General features: G+C 37.6%; 1 protein-coding gene across 3 annotated transcripts in view; it reads left to right on the forward strand.

The window, feature by feature from the left end:
- TANC1 (tetratricopeptide repeat, ankyrin repeat and coiled-coil containing 1) overlaps window positions 1-12,883 on the forward strand; it is a 237,416-nt gene that overhangs the window by 80,419 nt on the left and 144,114 nt on the right. The gene's annotated exons all lie outside the window — the stretch shown is intronic.

Below are 12,883 nucleotides of genomic sequence, written 5' to 3' on the forward strand. Positions count from 1 at the left end.
TCGTGTTTTCATTGTCATTTGTCTGTAGGTATTTTTTGATTTCCTCTTTGATTTCTTCAGTGATCTCTTGGTTATTTAATAACGTATTGTTCAGTCTCCATGTGTTTGTGCTTTTCACGTTTTTTTCCCTGTAATTCATTTCTAATCTCATAGCGCTGTGGTCAGAAAAGATGCTTGATATGATTTCAGTTTTCTTAAATTTACTGAGGCTTGATTTGTGACCCAAGATGTGATCTATCCTGGAGAATGTTCCATGCACACTTGAGAAGAAAGTGTAATCTGCTGTTTTTGGATGGAATGTCCTATAAATATCAATTAAATCTATCTGGTCTATTGTGTCATTTAAAGCTTCTGTTTCCTTATTTATTTTCATTTTGGATGATCTGTCCATTGGTGTAAGTGAGGTGTTAAAGTCCCCCACTAGTATTGTGTTACTGTCGATTTCATCTTTTATAGCTGTTAGCAGTTGCCTTATGTATTGAGGTGCTCCTATGTTGGGTGCATATATATTTATAATTGTTATATCTTCTTCTTGGATTGATCCCTTGATCATTATGTAGTGTCCTTCCTTGTCTCTTGTAACATTCTTTATTTTAAAGTCTATTTTATCTGATACGAGTATAGCTACTCCAGCTTTCTTTTGATTTCCATTTGCATAGAATATCTTTTTCCATCCCCTCAGTTTCAGTCTGTATGTGTCCCTAGGTCTGAAGTGGGTCTCTTGTAGACAGCATATATATATGGGTCTTGTTTTTGTATCCATTCAGCAAGCCTGTGTCTTTTGGTTGGAACATTTAATCCATTCACGTTTAAGGTAATTATCAATATGTATGTTCCTATGACCATTTTCTTAATTGCTTTGGGTTTGTTTTTGTAGGTCCTTTTCTTCTCTTGTGTTTCCCACTTAGAGACGTTCCTTTAGCATTTGTTGTAGAGCTGGTTTGGTGGTGCTGAATTCTCTTAGCTTTTGCTTGTCTGTAAAGTTTTTGATTTCTCCATCAAATCTAAATGAGATCCTTGCCGGGTAGAGTAGTCTTGGTTGTAGGTTCTTCCCTTTCATCACTTTAAGTATATCATGCCACTCCCTTCTGGCTTGTAGAGTTTCTGCTGAGAAATCAGCTGGTAACCTTATGGGAGTTCCCTTGTATGTTATTTGTCGTTTTTCTCTTGCTGCTTTCAATAATTTGTCTTTAATTTTTGCCAATTTGATTACTATGTGTCTCGGCGTGTTTCTCCTTGGGTTTATCCTGTATGGGACTCTCTGCGCTTCCTGGACTTGGGTGGCTATTTCCTTTCCCATGTTAAGGAAGTTTTTGACTATAATCTCTTCAAATATTTTCTCTGGTCTTTCTCTCTCTCTTCTCCTCCTGGGACCTCTATAATGCGAATGTTGTTGCGTTTAATGTTGTCCCAGAGGTCTCTTAGGTTGTCTTTATTTCTTTTCATTCTTTTTTCTTTAGTCTGTTCCGCAGCAGTGAATTCCACCATTCCGTCTTCCAGGTCACTTATCCGTTCTTCTGCCTCAGTTATTCTGCTATTGATTCCTTCTAGTGTAGTTTTCATTTCAGTTATTGTATTGGTCATCTCTGTTTGTTTGTTCTTTAATTCTTCTAGGTCTTTGTTAAATATTTCTTACATCTTCTCGGTCTTTGCCTCCATTCTTATTCCGAGATCCTGGATCATCTTCACTATCATTATTCTGAATTCTTTTTCTGGAAGGTTGCCTATCTCCATTTCATTTAGTTGTTTTTCTGGGTTTTTGTCTTGTTCCTTCATCTGGTATATAGCCCTCTGCCTTTTCATCTTGCATATCTTTCTGTGAACGTGGTTTTTGTTCCACAGGCTCCAGGATTGTAGTTTTTCTTGCTTCTGCTGGCTGCCCTCTGGTGTTTGAGGCTATCTAAGAGGCTTGATGGGAGGCTCTGGTGGTGGGTAGAGCTGACTGTTGCTGTTCAGACAATCTTGAGCTACACTTTTATGTTGAACCTATTTTGAGAATTTGGAAAATCACTGAGTTAAACTTACTATTCTTCAAAAGAAAAAAAATATTTTTCATAAGTATTGAAAAGTTTTTATACTCTGAGCGCCTGTCCCTAAAAGAAAATGTCACTTTATTGGTAAAATTCTAGCAGGTATTGAAATTTAAGTTATATGTATATAAGGATATTTCAAGTATTATGTACAGTGAGATATTAAATTATTGAAAGTTATTGAAAGTCATTGAGTCAGCTCTAAAAGCAAAATTATTTTTTTATGATTTTTTTTTTTTTTTTTAACCTAGGAAATGCTTATAGCTGAGCAAAAAGTATTTTCTGGAGGCTGTAGAATCACACTGGAGAATGCAATATTAAAAACTTTAAAATTTTTTGGGAAACTACATTTATCTGTTTCCACTAGTCCATCAGTGCAAATGAGTTCTCTTGACCTTGAGTCAGGCCTGAGGGAGCAAAAATCAATATTAAACCATAATATGGGGAAGGCCAGATGAGGGCATCTATTTTTTCTTTCCCTGCTGTTAGGGCCTTGATCTAAAACAAGCGGATGAGGTGTTATCTTTATTTTGAAGCTCTCTAGAGAGGTCTACAACCTTCTACCACGTGTATAAATGACCTTTACTATCAGCAAACTTTGATGTCACTATCATTAAAGTTCCTTAATTTAAAAGTAATTACTGAACTCTTAAACTTTCAGAGTATTGATATCAAACCTGGACCTAGTAAGAGTTTAGAGTGGATATAAGAGCAGCATAGGAAATTCATATCTTTTCTGTATAGCAGCACTGTTTAGAAAATGAAAAGGAAAACAGTCCCATTTTATAATAGAAACAGAAACTTTAAATATCAACCTAAGAAGAAAGGTACAAGCCTTATATTGAAGAAAATAATAAAACTTTATTGAAGGACTTAAGGGAAGACCTGAATAAATGGAAAGAAATACTGTATTCCTGAATAGGCAAATGTATTATTTTAAACTGACTAGCTCTTACAAAATTATCTATACATGCCATTTAATCTCCAATGAAATCCCAACTATTTTCTTTTTAAACACGTAATTTTTTTAGAGCCAGTTTTAGATTCACAGCAAAATTGAGAGGCAGGTGCAGAGATTTTCTGTATTCCCCATGCCTCCACTCATTCCTAGCATCCCTATTATCAATGTTCTCCCATCAAGGAGGTACGTTTGTTACAACTGATGAACCTACATTGACGCATCATCACCCGCAGACCATAGTTTACATTAGGGGTCACTCTTGGTATGGCACATCCTGTGGGTTTGCCCAAGTATATAACGACATGTATTCACCATTATAGTATCATACCAAGTACTTTCACTGCCCTAAAAATCCTGTTTTGTTTTGCTTTTGACATAGTTGATTTTAAAATTCATCTGGAAGTGAAAATGCTTAAGAATAACCAAGGAGAAATTGAAAGTGTGGGGCATGTACATCAAAAGGGCTGAACCTGGTTCCCATGCCTGGGTTCTGGCTGTAGGAGAGGCTGAGCAAGTGTGTATTTGGACTTCTTAGTTTCTCTAGGGCAAGGTGGACTTCATCTCCCACCAAGATGTGCGTTAGGGGGACTTCCCTGGTGGCGCAGTGGTTGAGAGTCTGCCTGCCAATGCAGGGGACACGGGTTCAAGCCCTGGTCCAGGAGGATCCCACATGCCACGGAGCAGCTGAGCCTGTGGGCCACAACTGCTGAGCCTGAGCTCTGGAGCCCGTGAGCCACAACTGTTGAGCCTGCGAGCCACAGCTGCTGGGGCCTGCATGCCTAGAGCCCGTGCTCCGCAAGAGAGGCCACCGCAGTGAGAAGCCTGCACACCACATCGAAGAGTGGCCCCTGCTCGCCACAACTGGAGAAAGCCCATGCGCAGCAAGGAAGACCCAACACAGCCAAAAATGGATGAATAAATAAATAATTTAAAAAAAAAAAAAGATGTGCGTTAGGGAGGATTCTCGGTTGTAGACATTTGCAGGTCCTCTCCACATCAAAAGGTAACCAACACAGATATCTAGTATAGCTCATTATAATAGTTACTGCTTCCACAGAGCAAGTACATGGCTTGGCTAGTTTTTTGGACTTTTTTTCCTACTGGTCTCCAAGAAATGAAACCTAATTTTATCTAACATCTACGATGTAATCAAATCTCACTGTCGATAATGGTTTTGTTTTTTTCCTTTTAACCTTGGAAATAGTGACACCAATCTGGAAGCATTAGATGGGCAAGGCCTCTTGCCCTCCTAGAAAGGGCTAATCCCTCTCCCTCTCTGTGTGTCCCTTTTGCCCTCTGCTAATCTTGAAACCGTAGTCACTTGCCCTGTCCAGCTCTCCTACTTGCCCTGTATTGGTGTGGAAGTATTGGGTTGGCCAAAAAGTACATTTGGTTTTTAAGTAAAAATAAGACATATTTTTCATTTTCACCGAGAACTTTATTGAACACCGTATTCACCCTTTTGTTCCACTACCTTCGGCCATTTTTCAGGCAACTTCATAATTCCATCTTCCCCAAATTTTTTATCTTTTTGAGCAAAGAACTGTACCAGGTGCCTTTTACAGTCTTCCAGGGAATTGAAATTTTTTCTATTAAGAGAATTTTGTAAAGACCTAAATAAATGGAAATCCGAAGGTGTAATGTTTGATGAATACAGCGGGTGAATCAAAACTTCCCAGCCAAGCTGTAACGGTTTCTGGCTGGTCATCAAAGAAACATGCGGTCTTGCGGTATCCTGATGGAAGATTATGATTTTTCTGTTTACTAATTCTGGACTCTTTTCGTCGAGTGCTGCTTCCAGTTGGTCTAACTGGGAGCAGTACTTGTTGGAATTAGTTGTTTGGTTTTCTGGAAGGAGTTCATAATAGAGGACTCCCTTTCAATCCGACCATATACACATCACCTTCTTTAGCCTTTGGTGGTGGTTCATTTCACTTGCCCCAGTCCACCTTATTGTATAGTATCCACTTTTCATCGCCTGTCACAACTTGTTGTAAAAACGGAATGTTTTCATTACGTTTAAGTAGAGAATCCCATGTGGAAATATGGTCAAGAAGGTTTCTTACGCTTAACTTATGTGGAACCCAAACATCAAAGTGATGAACATAACCAAGCTGGTGCAAATGATTTTCAACGCTTGATTTGGATATTTTGAGTATGTTGGCTGTTTCCTGCGTGGTATATAACATTGATTATTCTCAGTGTCTCGATTTGATCAACTGGTCTACCTGCCTGTGGAGCATCGTCCAGCGAGAGATCTCCAGCACGAAACTTCGCAAACCACTTTTGACATGTTCAATCAGTCACAGAACCTTCTCCATACACTGCACAAATCTTTTTTTGCGTTTCAGTTGTGTTTTTACCTTTCTTGAAATAATAAAGCATAATATGCCGAAAATGTTGCTTTTTTCTTCCATCTTCAATATTAAAATGGCTACACAAAAATTCACCAATTATGATGTCTTTTTTTTTTAAATGCATGCTGATATGACAGCTGTCACATACAATATAACAAAATTGTTTTCGAATGAAGTTAAAGACAACTAAGTGCTACTAGAGTCATCTTACAGAAAAAACAAACAAACCTTTTGGCCAACCCAGTAGCTCCAAGTTGAGGCAGAAGAGCAAAGTTTGGTGAACTCCTAATTGTGATATTGTCTCAATTAAAATATAGACTGATTAAGGTTGCTAAATATGCCAAAATAATTGTTTATTAGACTTTTCCTTTCAGTTTAATTATTGGTGTTCTTTTTTCAGCAGGGGGGCTTAGTTTGAAGCAATTTATTTAAAAATTTTGACCTTCACCGTTTCATCATTAAAACCCAGCTAGTTGGCTCAATACACTTGTAATTAATGGTGTTAATTAAGGCATTGGATAGTCCCTAAGCTTGAATGTGTCCTGAATCTGTTAGCTTTGCATCTAATCCTTCACTTTGAATTTGTAGTAAAAGGAAGCTGTTTGCCTCTAAAGTTTAAAAGCCATTGATGTGATTGTTAAATGTGGTATTTTAAGCCATTCCAGGCTGCAGTCTGGTTTTCAGTGGTACCTTCTAAAAATGCCTCAATACAAACAATGCTTTGTTTTATCCGGAAGATATGAAGCTGCTTTTGATTATTCTCTGCTGCATTGCCCATTTTTTGTGGTTGTGGACTATTATTTAGGAATTTAGTGCAGTGACTGTCTTGCTGAGCTATGGATATTTGGTATCTTGTTGTTAACTGACTCAAAAAATGTTTCCCAAGCAACAAAATAAGCAGAAATAGTTCAGTCTAAAGGTATTGTATTTCTATTTACCAGCGCATTTAAATAAATTCTGCAAAATCCTGTAGGACAGGATTTGAACATAGAATGGAACAGGCTGTTTATTAGTAGGAGTGGGGATGCTGTTCCCTCTGCTTCAATTGGTCCCTTCATCAGTTTTTCTCTTTGTCACCCCTCACACGTCAGAGTCTCGAAAAAGCACAGACTTTGGAATCTGAAGATGCAAATTCAAATCCTAGCTTGTTCACTTCCCTGTGTACTTGGACAAATTTCTTAACCTAGTTAAGCTACCTTACAGGGATGTTGTCAGGGTTAAATAAGATAACCTGTCTACAGAAGTGCCTTGCTTGACATATGGCTTCTGCTAGATGTTCAGTACATCTTTTCTTTCTCGAGAAAACTGTTTGGTACTTTAAAGAACAAACAAAACCCTTCTAAAAATCTTGTTCCTTCCCTGTTGATCTCAGGCAAAAGAATGATGTTCTAGAAGCTTCTATCCATGATGTCTTCTCTCCAAATACCGATTCTGCCATTGACTTTGGATACTGAAGGCTCTTCTGCCATCTTTAGCCTTTCCCTCATGATAAAACCGAAGAAGCTCTGAGTCATTTGTCTGTTTTATGGTGATTTATACTTTGATTTATAACTTGTTTTACCTTTTAACCTATATCATGTCACTTGCATTTTATCCTTTTTTCTTTGTGAAGTTAAACTGAGAGGCTTTTGCCCTTACTAAAGAAATTTCGGGAGTTAGCAAGCAGCTTTAAGAATAGATTTCTAAGTACAGTTTATAAAGTTGCTGAGATGTTTCATTTCAACATATCCTTATTAGTAAAGGTCTTTATATGTGGAAGGCTCCATTGCCCATCCTCTTTATAGCTTCCCCATACATTTTAGGGATATATAAAGGATAAAAGAGAAGGATGGGCACAAATACTGGGCATTTATCATGTGTGTCAGGCGCTATACATAATGGACCACGGCTGGTCCATCTGAGCTGTTTCCTGTGAGAGGCGTAATTAGAGAAAAGTCTGGACTGAGAAGGTGAAATCAAGACTTATCCTGGATCTTCCACTTTTTATGGCCAATACAACCTCTAGCAAGTCACAACCTATCCGAATCATCATAAAGGATGTAGCAAAATTCTCAGACAACAACATTTATTTACTTGGGTCCCTTTTTGTATGTATATGTGTAAATGCAACAAGAAAGCTAATACAGAAATATAATAATTCAGAGTCCATTTTTATGTCAAACCTAATTTCATTTCACAGATTTTTGTTCATGCAAGCTGCTTTACTGTTAAAAACAAAAAACAACCAATGGTCTTAGTTTCTATAGACCAAGTCTTCAGAGAGTTTTGTCATGTATAGCTTCTTAATTCTCATAAAAAGCTCCATATTTGAATTTTCATGTGACCTATTTGCATAAGTTTTATACGTATTCTACAGAAATGTAGAAAACTGGATTTGATGTAATCTATTGGCAAACATAGTTCCTGAGAGGGGAGATAGGCTACCAAAAATTTTGACCTAGGTTGACTTCTTTTTTCCATGCAGGATGATCTAAACTAAATGGTTCTTCTTTTAGGGGTTGAGGGCTTTGACCTTACACTTGTCCTGCAGTCGACAGATGGCCATCAGGGGTAACCAGTTGGGTAGCCCTAGCCTTGGTATATAGCATCAAATTGAGAAACCCTTATTCATATTGGAAATCATGGAGTTGGAATGTAGGATCTGTGTCTGTCTCTCACGCCCCCTCTCCCTTTGGTGGCAGGCTGGTTATAACACATCAGCCATCAGTGGTGCCAATATAGAATCAGAGATTCTTGTCCTGTGTTCTGGTGACCACAGCACTGTCATGGGGGGTCAGGATGAAATAAGACTTTAGAGCTGATTTTTTTTTTTTTTAAATGTATGTCTGTATTATTTTAAATTTTTATTTATTTATTTTTGGCTGTGTTGGGTCTTCGTTTCTGTGCGAGGGCTTTCTCTAGTTGCGGCAAGCAGGGGCCACTCTTCAGCGCGGTGCGCGGGCCTCTCACTATCGTGGCCTCTCTTGTTGCGGAGCACAGGCTCCAGTCGCGCAGGCTCAGTAGTTGTGGCTCACGGGCCTAGTTGATCCGCGGCATGTGGGATCCTCCCAGACCAGGGCTCGAACCCGTGTCCCCTGCATTGGCAGGCAGATTCTCAACCACTGCGCCACCAGGGAAGCCCCTAGAGCTGATTTTTAATTCTTCATTCTCAGAAGTTTGTGTGAGAGTTGTCCATTTTTAAGGGACTTTGGGAGCATCATACTGCTACATTGGGTACATGATGACATTCTTTGTGCCCTGAGACTGTCCCAGAGCACAGAGTACTCAGTAATAATGATGTCTCTGGTATAAGACATACACATAGGGGCCTATAATGGTTTGGGCACATGTCTGGAGTTTATATAGAGCATGGAACTGGCTGGTGGTAGAGGTGAAGAGGATGCAAACTCTGGGTTGAGGATGGAAGAGAGCCACCTGTGCACTGCTGCCTTCCTGATGATCTTACATTTGGTTCTCAAAATCAAACAATTTGTATGTTAATGCCTCGTATCTTTGTGAGGATTTGTTTGCCCCCCACCTCACCAACCCACCCCTAGAAAGTTTTCTACATAACTTTAGAGTTATGTAGAAAACTTCCTTCCAAGTACCAGATGTTAAAAATATTTTGACTTCTGATGGCACATTTTCTTGTTGTCTTAGTTTGGGCGGCCGTAACACAATGCCATAGATTGGGTGGCTTAAATAACAGAAGTTTATTTTCTCACAGTTCTGGAGGCTAGAATTCTGAGCTCCAGGCACCAGCATGATCAGGTTCTGGTTGAAGGTTCTCTTTCTGGCTTGCAGATGGCTGCCTTATACTTGAATCCTCACATGGCAAGAGAGACAGCAAGCACTCCAGTGCCCCTTGTTGCAAATCCTATCATGAAGGCCCCATCCTCCTGCCCTCATTTAAACCTAATTATCTCTAAAAGGCCTCTTCTCCAAATACCATCATGTTGGGGGGTAGGGCTTCAACATATGAATTTGAGGGAACACAGTTCAGCCCATAGCACTTGTCTTTATTGTTCTGATTATAAATGTTACACAGTACTTCATTGGTTATAAAACACACCATTATTTTGGGTACTGCTAAGGAAGAAAGAACTGCTGTCAATTAAATTGACATACTTTATTACTTTACTTTACTGAAGATTTCCTTTAGAAAGTTATTTTTACATATCTCAATCTTTTTCATAAAATGGGAGGAAAATGAAATAAGTTGGTTAAGGTATTTCAGATTTATATTCAGAACCTGATTCTTCTCAATAATTTTTTTCACCTCGTTGTCAATACTCATTTTTTTTCATATGACATCATCTTCTCTACCATTAAGAGCACTGATGTTGCAGCATTTTTTTGAGCCCTTCACTGTTTTCTCCAGGACTTTTCTTCCAAGCTGCAGACATGCATTCTGCAAGTTTGATGCCATTCTTTCATGATCTCAGAAGGAGATTTTAATGGAAGGCTTTCAGATAAAATTCAGGGCTCTTATTCCTTCCACAGTGGACTTTAAGTGATCTGTTGACTGAAACCTGGAGGAGGTTATAATTGTCTAGTCACTCTACCAGATGTAATAACATAGTTTTGCATGGTTAGTGCCTGCCACATTACAACCATTCCCTGGCTGGTAGCAATTTTAAGGTGCCATTAACTGTTACATCCATTTAGGTTTTGGAAAAGTTCAAGTCAGAATAAATATCGGCCTTTGATCAATGCCCAGTATAATACGTGCTCATTGTAGAAAATTTGTAAAATGCTGATAAAGAATATCCTGGGGTTTTTTCTTAATTCTTATCTTTTGCTTTATCCTTTTTAATGTCATTACTCTTTGAAAAATGCCTAAGAGTCTGTTGTACCAATATACCATGATTTTATTTGGGTGGATTTTGTTTACATATTTTTCTCATTCATTAAAGAAAAAACCCTCTGGAAAATATGTATCTTTGTATAAATCTCTGATTATTTTAGTGGAATGTTTCTAGATAAGGAATTAATAGTGAAAGGAAAGGAACTTTTCAGAAGCTTGTGGTACTTCTTGACAAATTGTTTTCCAGAAGGATTGTGTTGGTCGCCACCTGTGTAGGCAGTGTGTGAGTGTGCCTGCTTGCATGGCTCTTTCTAGTATTGGGTATTTGTGGATTTTAATCATCTTTGTCGAGTTTATAGGTTAAAACATGTATTTGTTTTTAATTAGCATTTCTTTGAGATCGGAAGACCTCTTTAAATATTTAGTGCCCATTTATAGTTCCTCTTCAATAATTGTCTTTTTATGTCCTTGTACATTTTTTCTGTTGGGAATGTGAGAGACTCTTTAGTTTGATTCTTCCCTTTTCCAAGTGTGGCCCTGGTGTGTAGTAGTGGGGTTTCCTTATAAAGTTACTCATAGGGGAATTTTCCTTGAAGTTGCTGAAAGTCACATTGCCTGTCTGCAATGGGTAGCAGTGTCTCCTGCATTATTAAAAATTTCATGTTTGTGCTGAGGCTAGAGATCTGCTAGTCTGATTGACTTCTATTTAAGAAACTTATTTTATAGAGAAACCAAAAATAAAGACATAAAACCGACACAAATGACTCATTAGGTTTTCCACGGGACCTAATAACATTCTACCTCTGTACACAGTCAAAAAAGTCTAAGTGCTTCCCGCTCCCTGGATGTGCTGGGAGTCCTCATCCTGTGAGCTTCTGATAGTGGGCAGGGATGGTTCCAGACAGGGAAGCATCTCCTTAATAAATTGCTGTAGTCTTAAGTGTGTAAGAAACATTGTCCATGCTTATATTCTTAGATTATTAGGTACATGGATTTTTTTTTTTCAAACTAAGCTAAAGTAATGAAATAAAGGGTTTTAGATCTAGAAGGACCTTAAGAAATTGAGTTCAGTGTCTTCAGTTTTTGAGAAATACTTGGAAAACATTGAGCAACTGCCCAAGGCCTTATAGCTCGTTAAAACAGAGATGGGCTCAAGGTATAGCTTTTGACTCCAGACTAGTTCAGTTTCTACTATGTCTGGCTAGTTCCCTTATTTTTATCTCTAGCACTGAGTAAATATAAAGGAAAACACATCCCTGAGATAGAAGACAGTGAATTACTTTATAATTTCTCTCTCCAGGGATACTTGTTTTGATTTTTTTTCCTTCTCTAGAAGTGTTTTCCCCCCTCCCTAGAAAGTTTATTTCAGAAATTCTTACATGGCCTTAATCTGGATTCAGTAGCACTGTAATATCTCTTTCTTTTTCTGTATCTTAAAGCCCATTTCTGCTTGATGTCCTTGAGGCTGTTATAAATCCATCCTTTTTTTTGTAGTCACTCAAACACCGTAAATGTAATAGTTAAATATACGATCATTAAAAAAAAGCTATACAACGGTATTAAAAGTAAAGATACCCCCCATATCTTCTCTGCTTCCATTTTTGCTCCCCAAAGGAAATTAATGTTAATGGTTTATTTGATCTTTCTAGATATTTTCAATGCATATATATGTGTATGCATGCATATATGTACATGTATAGATCCTTAAGAAAACCGATAGACTTCACAGTGTGTTTTATTTTGTAAGTTACCATGTTGACTGAATACATTTTTAGACATATTTTCATATTAGCACATACTAATATATAGGCTTTTAAAAAGTTTCTCAGTGTTACATTGGACAGATATTCTATAACTTGTTTTATTATTCCCGTTGATGGTTTTATCTTTTTTGTTGTCATTACAATCAATACTAGAGTAAATCTCCTTGTGCATAATAACTCCCTGTCCTTTCATAAGGATAGTTGTAAGAAAAATTGTTGGTTAATAAGTTTATTCATTTATAATTTTCCTAAATTTTGTCAAATTGCCCTTCAAAAAGGTGCCATTAAATTTACAGTTGCACCTTCAATATGTGAGAATGCTTGTTTATTCACATGCTTATCAGCATAGGTTATAATCAAACTATCAATATTTCATCTTTTCCAGTATAATAGGCAAAAGTGATATCTCATTGTTTTAATTTTGCAATTCTTTAGAATGAATCCAAAGGCATTTTTGTATGTTTATGGGCCATTTGAAGCCACACTGCCTGGATTTGTATCCTGGCTCCATAGTTTAGTAACTATGTGAACTTGAGCAAATTACTTAACCCTTCTGTGCCTCATGGGTCACTTATGATGATTATATGAGTTAATATTTATAAAGTACTTAAATCCATGCTTGGCAGATCGTATATAAGTATTTGACAGAAATAAAATTTACATTTCTTTCTTTGTCCTGCCTGTTCATTTACCTAATTTTCTGTTGGTTTCAATAGGTGTTTTAATATTTTGTTAAGTGGTTGACCATTGATCGTTTACTAGCTAGAGTTCTAAGCAAGTGAAACATGTCATGTTTAGTTTTGAATTATAAAACCTAAAAAGATTCCTCTAACTCAGACTTCATTTTTTGTAGGATTAAGGGAAGGATTTTGTTTTAATTCTGTAAGTTCAGTGTTGAAAAGTGACTGAGGTTATAAGTCATTATTTCAGGGAGGTCGGCTTTCTTTCCCTGCTTCGTGTGAGAGTTTTGATGCTGCTAATCTGAT

Source organism: Balaenoptera physalus (assembly GCF_965194825.1).
Source record: "Balaenoptera physalus genome assembly, chromosome: 6".
In the NCBI taxonomy this organism is placed as follows: Eukaryota; Metazoa; Chordata; class Mammalia; order Artiodactyla; family Balaenopteridae; genus Balaenoptera; species Balaenoptera physalus.